Genomic DNA, 13,939 nt, shown 5'->3' with positions numbered 1-13,939 from the left:
AAAAAAAAAAAAGAAATTCAAATTACCCATCCTCTGCTCCCCCAGATTAAAATGTCTAACCCTGAAGAACAAAGCTAATGAATTTGTCTGAAACTTATGCAAACAAACAAACGAAAAAAACAGCAGAGTTTTGCTCAATTATTTTTAAAGGACAAATGTTAACATAAGAAATAACCCAGATCTACTGTTAAGAAAGGTCTGAGATGTTTTCTGTTGTTGATGAGGGACATTGATTAGAAAAGATTAAAGTAATTAGAGCACCTTTTGTTTTTTGACACCGGTATTGGAAAGGCAGAAAAAAAGCAAAGCACGAACACTCAGATACATACCAGGCATACCCACAGGAAGGATTCATTTGGTTTTAGTTCATCTCTGTCACTGCTTTACTACTTTTCTTTTTACCAGTAGTAAACTGGCACTTTGGGTTTTCCGTGCTCCACTTGCTGAAGCCTTTCAATGCCATATAGTGGAGGAATGTGAGAGGGAAAGATTCCCTTATGACAGAGATCCTTTGATATTATTACTTCAACCAAAACTTTGAAGTGCAGTAGCTGGTTTTGTGCGTAGCGTATGACAATTTTTCCCCAAGTCTAATAAACTTGGATTTACCACTGATGTGACTCAGAGAAAGAAAGCATGAAGAGACTGTGAGAGGAAAATAGCTAATGTGTTAGTCTATTTGATGGCACAGGATTATTTGGTACAGTAATTAGTGCAGCAAGTATAGGAAGTCAACAAAAAAAAATACTGGTATCAAAGACAAAAAATAAGAAGATAATGTCAAATACTTCCAATAATTTTAGTACTGTTTCAATACATTATTATGCAGGTTTTCTAATAAAATTTATTTCTGTGTAGTAGACTAGGCAGGAGAGGGGGGAAAAAGGAATATAATTCTGTTCTTGCAGATGGTAACGTGACAACTTGCACTGAATTCAAGGGGACCTTTCACCTGAGGAGCTCACACTCATTACCATATCTTCTGTATTAACCTGGCACAGCACCCTGCTAGCACTGCTTTGCTGCATCTTGCTGAATGGGAACACTGCAACTTCTCAAAGCAGCGTGACTGAGGGTGGCTACCTTTCTCCTGGCAAAACGTAGTGGCAGAGCAGCTTCTAAATAATAAAAACAAAGCACCTCATAGTGAACACACTTTTCCTGCTGTTCATACCTAGCATGTAAACACACAACCTACACCACAGCAGAGGTTGAAGATCTGAGAGCCTCAAGGATCCCCTTCTAAATTGCAAGTGGAATTGTTAAGTCTGTTAAGAGAAATAAAGGTTTTCCCCTGGTGAAACAAAAGTGACTTGTGAATCTCCTCCCTGCTCCATCATCATCGGCCTGCACATTCCATCCCTGAAGCTGACTTAGGAGCACTCTGTAAACAGCTCAGAGAAAGGTTCCAAAAAATATGCAGCTGGGATCCAAGCCCATTGCCTATAAGCACATGGGCTTCCATAGGGGAAACTCATCCGATCCAGAGATGATGCAAACCAGTCATCATACACCCAACATTTGAAAGTCTCCTGATGAGGAGTCTTGCCCTTAGCTTGCATGTTCTGCTTGGGGAAAATAAATTATCTCTTACCTACTTTATGTAGTAGTTTACCTATATGTAAAATGAAGACAGTACTTGACCTCAACAGGTATAGAAAAGCTTAATTAAACAAGAGATCCTCAGACTTCTCTCATTTGCTAAGTACATGAGAAATCCTGCAGTTTGGGAACAAATCTGACACCATGACAAACAAATCAACCTCCTTACATAATTTGCCACTGGGAATTATTTTTCTTGGGAATTGATATTTATGAAGCTGTAAAACACAACTTTTATCACTGATATTTCTCCTTCATGCTAAATGCTACCCGCAGGATTTATTTTTTTAATTTTTTATTTTCATTTGTCAGGGATCCTACCTTTGGGAATTTGATCCATACTTTCTCTAAACCCACAAAACATGGCAGACTGAGAAGTGCTTATTTAATTCCAGCAAAAGAGTAAGGATGTGAACAACAGATGACATGAGGTGCGTGTGAGCGAGCTGTGACACATAAAGAGAAGGCCTTCCTTATTCCATCTCATCTCTAACCCCAACCCCTTCCTCTGAGGAAACAAGAGCTTTGGGACAAGAGGAACGCCATCACCATGAGCTCAGCCTCATGACCATGAGCTCAGCCTCGTCAGGAAAAAAGTAAGCACTGGCCTTGTCAGATGCTGGATATCCTTGACGACTGGCATGCAGTGCCTTCTATACATCAATGGACTTGAATGCGATTTGAGAAGATCTAAGTTTACAGGTGGCACCTAGGATCACATTTGTTTTAAAGCCAGGAGGTTTATTTTTAAACGGGAGTTAGTAAAGGCAGGCAAGAGAATTTCAAAGTAGAATCTCAGTGATATCACCAAAATATTATCTATTTGTGGAATAAATAGATGGAGAGCCAAATAATTCTGAAGTACTTAAATTTCACCTTCCTTGTCCCACTCACAGAAATCTGCTTCAAAGAAAAATGCCAAATTAATACAAGAAAGAGTTCTCATGGTATCTCCTGCCAGCATAAGAAGGTACAGAGAATACCCTGAGAAACTCTGTTCTTAAAAAATATTAAGTCCAGTTTGCAAATTATTAAGTGTCCACAAAATTAAAAGACATATGCAATGTTTTGGTGTCTTACTTAAATAAAATTTGAACTCTGACCCACAGAGTAAATCATTGCTATGAAAATGAAATATTTTTCTTCCTCCTGAGCAGAGTGTACAAGCAGATAAAGCAGAGGCAAAGCAGTTTTAACACAGAGCACGTTTCCTTCTTTTTACTGATGGATGCTTCGGGTCCAGTTTCCTCTGCTCCAGCACCTGTCTGCTGGAAGATCACTGGTAGGTGCATCAAGCCAAATGAATCCAGGCCAAGTTTATCCCAGGTTTTTCAACCATTATGTCTGCCATGCTCTCCCATCCCCACTCCTCCTTTCCCATCATCCCTCTTTGGTTTGAGGCTGGGAAGTACCAGGAACCAACCTTTCCCAGGGTGTTCCATGGAGCATTAAGCTGGTGAGATCTGGCCAGCAGGACTGAAATAAAGCTTAACACAAGAATTCCATTGCTATTTTACCCTTCCCAGACACAGCCCATACTATTTTCAGCCTCTGTTCTATGCTGCGCCTGCCAGTTGCCCTGCCTGTCCCCACACAGGGAGGAACAATTCCAATTAGCAGTCAACAAGATGCTGCCTTTGGTGCCCAAAGTCTGCTAGAAGTCTCCCAGGCAGCCCTTCCCTCACACTGCAGCTTGCCACACTGCACATCACCCTCCCCAGCATTGCACCCACGCAAGAGTTTGCAAGGCTGTGTTGAAAACTGGGTCACTGAGCCGATCTAGGTTTAAAATATCCTAGATATTCCTTAATGAAGTGTCAACAACTATTCTCAAGCTGAAGAGCGACTGGAATACCTCCTATTAATCGTGCTTACATATGCAAAAAATATGCCCTAATCTAAAATGTATTTATAATATAAAATGGAGTTCAACATTTGACCTGAGCACATCCCACACTGACACAGAGACAAAAGAAATAAAAACGCGTTGCTGTAATTTCCTTGACAGCAAAACAAAATCCAAAACAAACAAGAAACCTCACACATATATGTCTAGGCCAATATATATGGTAATGCGAAACAATGAGTTAGATTTTTCATGGCCACGCTGAAATTCATATTGTTAGTTCTAAAACAGCAACACACAAATGTGATTATTTCCTTAAAATATCGAAATCTAAATAAATACATCCATCCTCAAAACTTACTTGTATGGAAAGTCACTAGAAGTTTTCATGGAGTTTGGAATAAGGAGGCTTCACACCCACAGCCATGAGAACTTTTAGTAGGAAAAACAGCATAATGATGATTATTACTGTTTCTATTGGTGGTAGTATAATAATTATATGATTGTTATTAATAGCGTTAGTATCACCATCTGAATTATTATAACCACTGCAATGACACGATGCCCTAATCAGATCCATGCCCCACTGCATGATAAAATCACAGAGAAAAACTTTATAATCTAAGCAACTAGAGCAGACAAAAGGTGCAGTTTGAAGGAGGGCACAAAGAGATGCACTGACACAAAGCCTCAGATACCCAGAGTTAGTTCAACAGAGTGGTTTGTCTACATAAACATGTAGTTTATTAATATTGATGCACATCATATTATCCAGCATGCGAAGTGCATGCAAGGATTAAAAGGATAAGAAATCTGGGTTATTTGTATGTTTGTATTCTTTTTTCTCTTAAGTGAAATACATCTTAAAACCGGACAGACTAGAAGCAGCGCTAGCACAAGAATCAGTTTGCTGGTGACTAAATTTGGTCTAAGCAATGCTCAAACCACAATCCATTAAAAAAAAAAAAAAAAGAATATATTGTTATGAGAATAACTGTTTGAAGGATCAGATCCTGATTTCAACAAGCAATGGAAGTGTACTTCCTAGTGAGATGTGGACAGCAGGGAACTCAGTGGCATTCCAGCCGAGGAAGACTCCGGGTGATAGCAGGCAGACGGAGTGCATTCTCTAGCACAGAGCTTGCAGCTCCTGCAAGCAATCGTTGTGTGCCCAGGCTCACAAAGCCCCTCCTGTATTTGGTATATTGGATAGCTATGAAATAATAAAACAAAAAAGGATATTACCCTGTATTATTATTTTCCAAGGCCAGTCATTTCGATTTGTGTTGTGAGTTAAATATTTCAGATACTTGGCATTAATTACTCTCACTTCACGTCGTAGGTGCCTTACAAAGAGTATTGCTATGACTATTTTAGAGCTTCTATTATTATAATCCTTACTTAAAATATATATATTTTTAGACATGGCCAGGTTTAAATAGGTGAGATATCTCACACTCATTTGAAGATGCGACCATGCCCAAAATATTTCAGCAGCTTAAACTTTTTTTTTCCTTCTGTTTGTTATATTGAAACAGCAAACGTTTGTAAGCTACTTTTTGCTTCGGAATTATTTAGAATCTCAGCTTATCATTTGGTTACACAACAAGTAACCTAGAGTTCAGGTTCACACGTGACAATTAGTAATTTTAATCTCCAGATGAGAAGAATTCAAAATTAAGCTTTACACCGCATCAAAAACCACTATTTTTTAATCACTGGAAAACGACCTAGTGCAAAGTGCTGGGAGATTTTTAGCAAAGAAGTTATTGTTATAGCATCCGGCTCAAATTCATCACAACAAAGGCACGAGATGACATTGAGCTGCGAGAGCACACTGCTGCAAAGGAGAACCGTACGCTCCACACAGCCCCCGCTACCCAGCGCTGCGTATCTGAGCTTTAAATTCTACTCCCCAATTTGAATAGACTGCAGAGCTGGCGGTGTTGCTGAGGAGCAATATCAAAATATGTGCCTCCTGGGTCTCAAAACCACAAGTTATTTCGGCTTCTGCTCAGAATTGAGGGATTTTTTTAAAAGCTGAGTGCAGTAACTACATAAATAAATACATTATCTACCTTCGTGACCTTTCTTTTCCTGCGAGCGAACAGCGTCCATCACTTGTAACTTGACTTTCCATAAAAGTAACAGTTCATAAAAATCTGTGAAACTACTACCGGGAACAAACAAATTAAACAATGACAATGTAATAAAATCAAACTGCTGTTATACTCCTAGAGTAAAAGGATTGCTTCTTCGCTGGGATTAATACATCTTGCAGAAAACAATTTTAAATAATGCGTAACATATGGATTCCATTTTTATTATTCTTCTAAAAGAAGACAATTATATTTATGTGATAAGCTGTTCAGTGTTAGCAGCATTATGTTTATATTACTGGCCACTTAAATAGTCCTTGGCGTAGTTTTACAAGGAACAGCAGCCTCCAGAACTTTGGAAATCCATCTTACAAAGTAAGCCCTGCCTGTTACTGGAATGCAATCGTCTTCAGTAGTTTTATCGCTAGAATAAACACATTGCAGGTAGTCTCGTTGCTAAAATGCATGAGTGAAAGACTTCCTGATGCTCTAGCTGCCATTCATGTGGCATTTGAGGGCTTTCTGTCGCAAAAGAGAGGGGAAAAAAAAAAAACAGCTTTCATTTTAAGTTTTAGGAAACCGATGATTGTGATATTGCTTTCTACTATAAACTTCTTCAAGGTGGGTTGGTTAATCTGCTCGCTGTTACGAGCAGCCAGCTCTTGCTTCCTATTTATTTCACTGGGAGATTACATTTAAGAAAAGAGAGACTTTTGGGCAGTTTTCAAGGAGCTGCTTTTGTCCTCATTATTTCCCAGATAATTTTCAAACAGATTACACAGAAACCATACAAATATTTGTTTCGATATTTTCCAGTGCTCCCGAGTCTGAACTGCATGCATTTCAAAAGGGAACAGGAATGTGTTATCCAATAAATATTTTCTGTTGCTGCTGCATACATAGATTTTACTGAGAGCGCTGCCGGCAGCAGTCTCTCTGCAGCACTGGGCTCTGCTCTCTGCATGTCATCCAGATAACACCATCGTTAGGAAAAATCACGCAGGATGAGTGAATGGATTTATTCATTAAAAAATAAAAGGAAGGTGAAAAAGAAACAGTATCAGTTCGGAGAACGTTACTATCCTCTTTTTTCACTCTTGAAGTATAAGTTTGGTGTTTTCAATTCTCCACTCCTCAACTGCTTTAAAAGTTGAGGTTGTTAACAAGCGAAGGGTGTGCCAACGTAAAGAGTGGAACCTAATGGAAGTGAAATCTGCATATTCAGTTAATTCGGGATTTATTATCCTAGTAACTCGACTTGCAACTGTTCTAAAACTGTTGACTGAAGACTTGAGAACAGTACAGAGGATGGCTGCCCCCACCCCCATTCTTAAAAGAAAACCTATGCCTGCTGCTTCCAATTTAGTGCAATCATGCCTCTTACTGGCCAATACAAGATGCAGCATTAGCTGTCACATGCAAATGAGTATTCATGGGGACTTTGAAATGTGCAATAAAGAATAAAGACTTGCATTCTGTGAATAATTGTTTTCTTTTATAAAACTGGATCCAAAAGGGAGTGCCATTTCACCCAGAGTCTATAGCTTTTCTATGGTTACAATCTGCTGTTGAAGCCAGATATTAGAAATGAAGTGTGGATAAATGGATAGAAAGGAAATGTGGATAAATGGAGGACTCCAGTTTCCCGTGCTGTCAATCTTTCACAGTACTACATTTGCTTAACAAGAAATAATCCAACACATGTTTGTGCTCCTTGCTATCTTGCTTTCTTCTCCAACTGGGACTTTTAAATGCACAGGGATGTAAAATAAAGTTGTCCATCTTATATTAGCTTTCTTATACAAAGCCCAACCTGAATTCTTCATTTTCAGCCACAGAAAATTACATAGAAGTACAAGATACGCTTCAAACTTAAAGTCTTCCAGATAGTTCAGGTAGCAACGACCAGGATGAGAGGGAAATAATAGTTTGGATTTAATACCTTTTTAGATACAGAATGAGAGAAAAACCAGAACAGCAAGCTGCATGCAGATGTCTACATGTATGTAGGCTGTGACCAGGTAACCTGTTAGACACACATGCACTTACTCACTGAGACTGCACCTAGAAAGGCTGCTAGCAAACAGCCTCAACTTTTTTCATTAAATATTAAAATCAAAGCATGACACGGCCCTGTCTTCTGTTAGCAGAACCCCACTTGCAGAGTCCAATAACCGGAAGTGAATAAACCAATGCCTTAACTTGGGGTAGGTGGACTGCAGGAAGTATCTCAGTAAGTTCAGACTTGTCCAGGATGGGGATAGAAGCATTTAGCCAGAGGGCAGAACAAGTGCTAAGGACAAATGCTGCCTGTGGGGTCAGTTTGGGGTGGTGTGGGCATGCCAGGGGGCTCAGCACTGGGAGATGCTCCTAGCTCAGAGCAACTCCATGCATGGGGTTATGCTTATTAATCTGTACGTGAGAGGTCTCACCCTGAGGTAGAGCTGTTCAGCAGGCAGGATGCAGCCCTGCAGGAGTCCCAGGAAGGCAAGCAGAGGGCTGGGAGGTATTAGCATTTGCTACAGAACTAAAACAACACCTTGTTGCCCCACTTCCTGCATACCGTTGCTCAGCAAGGGTAGTCTCTTGAATTACAGGCACACGCATGCCAATGCACCGAAGAAAGGAACCACCACTTACCATTGCAGCTGATATAATTTAGGCAAACAGGCGAAAAACGGGGGGGGGGGGGGGGGTATCCAAAGACATTTGCCTCTTGCTGGGACTGACGCCCACCTACAAGGGCTGAGCACAAGGACCGCAGCCATCTTTTAACTGCCTGCAATTCGTGGTGACAGAAAGACCTTTGGACCATTTGGTCAGGACTGTGCCTCCTAAAGGAGCTGCAGAGAGGGTGACCTGAGGTTGGGATAAGGGATTTGGAACAAGGGGATTTGGTTTGCATTCCTGAATCATCACAAACTTCCCTACATGTGTTATTCAGCCACTCTGCTCCTCCTTTTCCCACTTACCAAAAATAGCTAGTAATATTTTGGTATCTCAGAGACGTTTGCTCTCCAACATACATATCTGTTCCTATGTTTTAAAAGCGTTTACAAAACACTCAGTGAAAACACGAGCTCCACGAGGCTTAGTCATGCAAAATGCAGTCGGCAGGGACCACTGAAAAGAAATCTAAGATCTCATTCACATGTAAAACCTCCTGCTCCTTAAGGACTCCATTTCCTCCGCATACCCAAAGCAGAGAAATTTAAATCTCATCTGTGGCACTTTGTGCCACCTCCACTGCACTGGTGGCCCCGCACCTGCAGAGCCATTGCGTGGCAGAACTGCTTGGGAAGGTCTAATTTGGCTTTGCATCCTTCTGAGCCCCAAAACTGTGTTTCAGAGGGTGACTGCAGACTTATCTGCAATAAGGACTTGGCAAATGGAGTTTGGTGAAATGGCACAGCACACCACATTAGGAGGCTGACTATAAATCAACAGATTTTGGCTCCGCTCCTGGCTCTGTCACTGATTTGCCATGGAAACTTGGGCAAATCTTTTACTCTCCCTATCCTTCACTTTCCGTCCCCATAATGTAAAGATAATGATGCTGCTTTGCAAGCTCTTTTGAGATCTTGAGATGTTAAGTGCTAAGTGCATTTTATTAACATTAATAGCACCCAACCGAGAGGATGCTGCATAGCACTAGCCCGGCTGTCCCCAGAAAACAGATTGGTGTGGGGAAAGTGTGCATTTGTTAAGCAGCTTAGGCATTGCTCATTCCCATAATACTTCCACAGTACGCAGGAACAAGATCTGACCTACTAAAACAAAAAGCAAAAGCGCCATAAGGAGAAAATTTCTAACGTGACCTGTCTGTCATCTTATTTCGAGCCCAGGAAAACTTTGGGATTTGCTGGGGATTATCAGCAATTCTGCGTGTGGTTATTATGCTCAGCCACAACCACACCACTCACAACTTGCGGTGGAGACCACTTCCATTAGCAGGCATTAATCACCATTTGATACACTCCACTCCGGCTATCACTGAAAAGGTATTTAGTAGATGGACTTAGTTATTTCCTATCACACTTCCTATGTTACTCATTTTTAAAATAAGTTAATTGTACTGAATTATATTCCAGCTCTCATATTCACAGGATCACAGTATACTACTATATATTTATTTTTTAAATGCCATCTAATGTGATTTGTTATTTTATGCTTCAATTTCCAATATTTCTGCAAAAAGATGTATCACAACATACACAGTCGAAAGAGTTATGAAAAAAATATTATTAATGCATGTTTTTTTCCTCTGCTGGAGATAGAAGAACTTTGTTGTGCATGTTATAAAATGTTAAATATTAGAATTATTTAAAGTTAATAGGATGCCAAAGAAAATGACTAATAATACATTATACAATTAGATGCCTTTCATATTAGTGAATCCATTAACAAAATAAAATACATTCAAACAGAAGAGTTCTGATTTGCAATTTTTAGCAAGGATTGCCCATGTGTAAAGCTAAATTATTTATTCTTAAAAAAAAAAAACAACTACTGGATACATCAGTCTGCAATTATTTGCATTATGTTTGAATGCTTTATCATGTGGCTCTGATTCAAAAATACATATATCTAACTTGCTTTAGCATCTTCATTTGCACAAATCGTTAAACACAGGGAAAAACAACAACAAATGGAAGAGTGCCTTCCTCCAGATTCAGCAGGACAGCTGATAAGACCACCACAAGACCTTGGTGGTCTTGCTTGGTGTTGCTTGTCAGCTCTTTCAGTTGTCTGTCATCTCTCTTTAACCCAGATGTCCTCACACAGAGTTTCACATCTCTGCTGAACCCCCAACTGCGCTCTTTTTTTTTTTAGATAGGGTCAATTCTTCCCTTTTCCACTCATATGGGTCTGAAGTCCGCAATTAGGAAGCTTCACCTAAAGTTACCCAAATGCCATTGTGCACTGCTTTTCTGAGCAACCGCCACAAGTTAGCAACTCGTTATCCCATCTCCTCAGCTGATATCATAATTATCATCCTTGAACTAACATTAGCAAACACCGAGCTTTTCTTACAGTAAGAAAAAGCTTTTAGCGTCGAAGTGAAAAGATCTTTCAGCCATTTTCCTCTTCTCTTTGCATCACTCCAGTCTCTAGGAAGGCATCTGACACCAACAAACTTACACCATGAAGAAACAATTTCCTCCTACTCACATCCATCTCCTCTTCACTGCCGCTACCTACTTAAGTCATTGTCCGTCTTCTCTATCATAAGCATATAATATTGGTTGATAGAAATGTGTTTTGAAAACTGTTTGTTTTCTAATTACCTGATTACAGAAGGAAAAGAGATTTTTTACGGCAAGAAGTAAGAGCCTGGCAATAGCACGATTTTTTCCAAGATATTATTCTAGCCTTCTCACAGCCCAACCAGTCCAGACTTCACACCTTGTGGGATTTTAAAAATGTGATAAATCCAATTGTGTTACATCATTTTAAAATTCTTTTCAGGTCAGAGATGCCTTTTACTATGATTTTTACTCAGCTTACAGGAGGTAAGGAATGCTCTGAGCTGGTTGGGGTTTGTAAGGATTTTGGCATAGTCTAACTCCAGCCTACTAGCAACCCAAAATATCTTCTGTCCATATACTTCACAGCATCAGCCCAGACTACATCTCAGGGATGAGCCAGATCTCGTGTTATCCCAGCTAGTAATAAGGAGAAGAGGAATGTTCAAGGAATTATAAACAGATTTGGCAGCATCTTGATCACTGCTTATGAAGAAGAAAGGCATTATAGAACATTTGCCCAATTATATTTGACACTGCGTATATTTACCATAAAACATTTACTACAGTTAAATTATATTAAGAATATCAGAAATTATACAAAGTAAGAACAATGCACACAGAACCACAGGTTGATTTCCAAAAGCATCATTACCAGCTCACCATTTGTCCACACCAAGAGGTCAGAGTATTACCATAGAGATCTGGGACAAGAAATGAAGCTAATAAAAACAAACAAACAAAAAAAACCCACAACACTTTGATCTTAAAAGATCTGAACAATCTTTGTTACTTTCACTGAGAACAGACACACTGCAGACTGAACAGTGTTAACATTCAGATGAGAGCTGAAAACTCAAGCAAGAGCAATGCAATGTTCTCACTTTCAAGTTTCTGGTACTGTGGATAACTTTGAAATTAAAATACAGTGTGACTAAGTATTAAAATTAATATATTTAATAAGCCCTACAATAATAAGTCTAAAGTGAAAAATAAGGCTTGGGGGAGAAGGAGTAAGGAATATTTTTTTTAATATTTGTAATATGTGTATTTACAGAACAGCTGGGTACACTTTTTCTACACCAGGATTTTTAAAAGCTCATTGAAAAACACTTATTTTGCTCACTAGATGTGCATAATAATGTATACGGCATTTTTAAATAAAATAAATCTTATCATCTATTAAAGAAAAAGACTCTGATACAATCAAGATGATTTGACTCCTTTGCCTAAATTTAGCAATCTAATACATTGTTTTTAATGCTCCAAGACATCCCACCTGGCTTCTAGTTCCCAATCCCAAAGAGCAAGACTCTGCCAGCCTTGTGAGGGTCAATCCAGTACTCAGCATCCTCTCAAATGGCACTAAATACCAATGATTAGATAACTGGATCAAGTCCAAGGTGTCCAGAGAATACTAAGGAAAGATGATTTCTAGGACTATCATAACTCGCTCTTCCAAAAATTCCTGAAGTTACACAATCACATTTAAAAAATAAAAATAAAAAAAAAGTAGAAGACAAAAATATTTCATTTTTAATTCATATAGAATAATGTGATTTGAGAATTTAAGAAAACTAATTTATTTACAGCAGGAATGTACTACTAAGAACGATTTTACCCATCAATATGACCAAATGAGAGAGTCAATAAAAAAAGCCTATCCATAAGTGAGAGTCAGTAAAAGAGCATAGGTTTCATCTTAAAAAAATAGAACTGGATTCCAAGGGCTTTTGAAGGGAGATACTCCAGTTTTTCTCCTCTTCTTTCTCCCCCTCTCCCCGTTTTTTTTCCCCTGAAAGCTTTCTAGATTAGTCCTCTGTGTTGTTACCAGCACTCTTAGCTCTCACTGTCACTAAGAGAACTAACAGAGTTCACCAGTGAATCATATGACCAAAGCATGCCCTTGCTTCCTCCCTCCCCCAAATCACTCACTACATGCAACAGTTGTACGTACCAAAGCATTTATGGTTTTTCCCATTCTCAGCACACAGAAGACCACAAGTAGAAAGTAAAATTCCATTGTGTGGTAGCTTCTCACCCCATGCCACCCTGCATATCCTTATGTAACATCCTCCCACATTCAATATCATACTTTTTGTTGCAAATCCTATTGCAAGTTCATATTTGATAGCCAGCACTGCACACAAACCACAGAATTACAGATAATTATCACACGGGAGAAATATATCCCAAGTATTAGGTCATCCCATGATTTGTAAGACACTACTCACGACCAATTCCAATTAGGAATTATGAAGTTGAGCTTCCAAGGACTTCCATCTCTTTGCAGCACGAGATCATCCCCTTTAAAATAATCTTGATGCCCTCTTCAGATAACATAAATATGAATGGCAACACCAGAGACTTTTTGCATTCTAAAAATTGTGCAGTGAGTAGATTTTCCTGTCATAAATTCTAACGAATGGTTTGTTAAAATATTCGCTTTCCCTCTTACTTCGGAGCCCTGTGCAATGGCATTTCTCATGTTCTTTTTCCAACAGCATTGTTATCAGAACAACAAACTCCCAAAAAAGTCACTCATGGCAATAACAGACATCCTCCCCAGCAAAAGCAAACCCTTTTTGGAGTGTGCAACACTACAGTCTTCAATGCCTAAACAATCTTTCCTGGGAGGTTATCACAAGAAATTCCTCCAACTTGTCGAATTAAAACTAAGCATAAAGCTATTGTGACGCAAACAGTGCTGTGGCTAGAAGAGAAAGAAAAAGCATGTCTAAATGCTTGATGGTATAATATATGCCATAAAATCCATGGTATGTCTGTGGCTGACCACATTAACCGAGTTCACTGTCTCTTCTCCTCCCCTTCTACGGACCTATTCATCACACTGTTGAAAAGAAAGTACATGACAGTGCCATTGGGTAGAGGAAACCCTGCTGCATCGGGAACCTTAGACTTGCCAATCCAATTCTCTTTATTTTACACATTGAGAATTAAACAGATTATACTGGAAGAACAACATTCTACCTCTGCCATGTTTTGTGTATGTATGCTTTAATCTGATGTATATCATTACCAAAAGAATGCCAACTTGGTTTGCAAAGATTTGCATTTCCATTGGATTAGTTTAACCGGCTCACATTTACAAATCAATGTTTGGGCACTACAGGTTTTTGGTTTTT

Source organism: Meleagris gallopavo, chromosome 7, assembly GCF_000146605.3.
Source record: "Meleagris gallopavo isolate NT-WF06-2002-E0010 breed Aviagen turkey brand Nicholas breeding stock chromosome 7, Turkey_5.1, whole genome shotgun sequence".
NCBI lineage: Eukaryota > Metazoa > Chordata > Aves > Galliformes > Phasianidae > Meleagris > Meleagris gallopavo.
The sequence above is the reverse complement of the archived record's forward strand: the minus strand, read 5'-3'. Positions refer to the sequence as shown.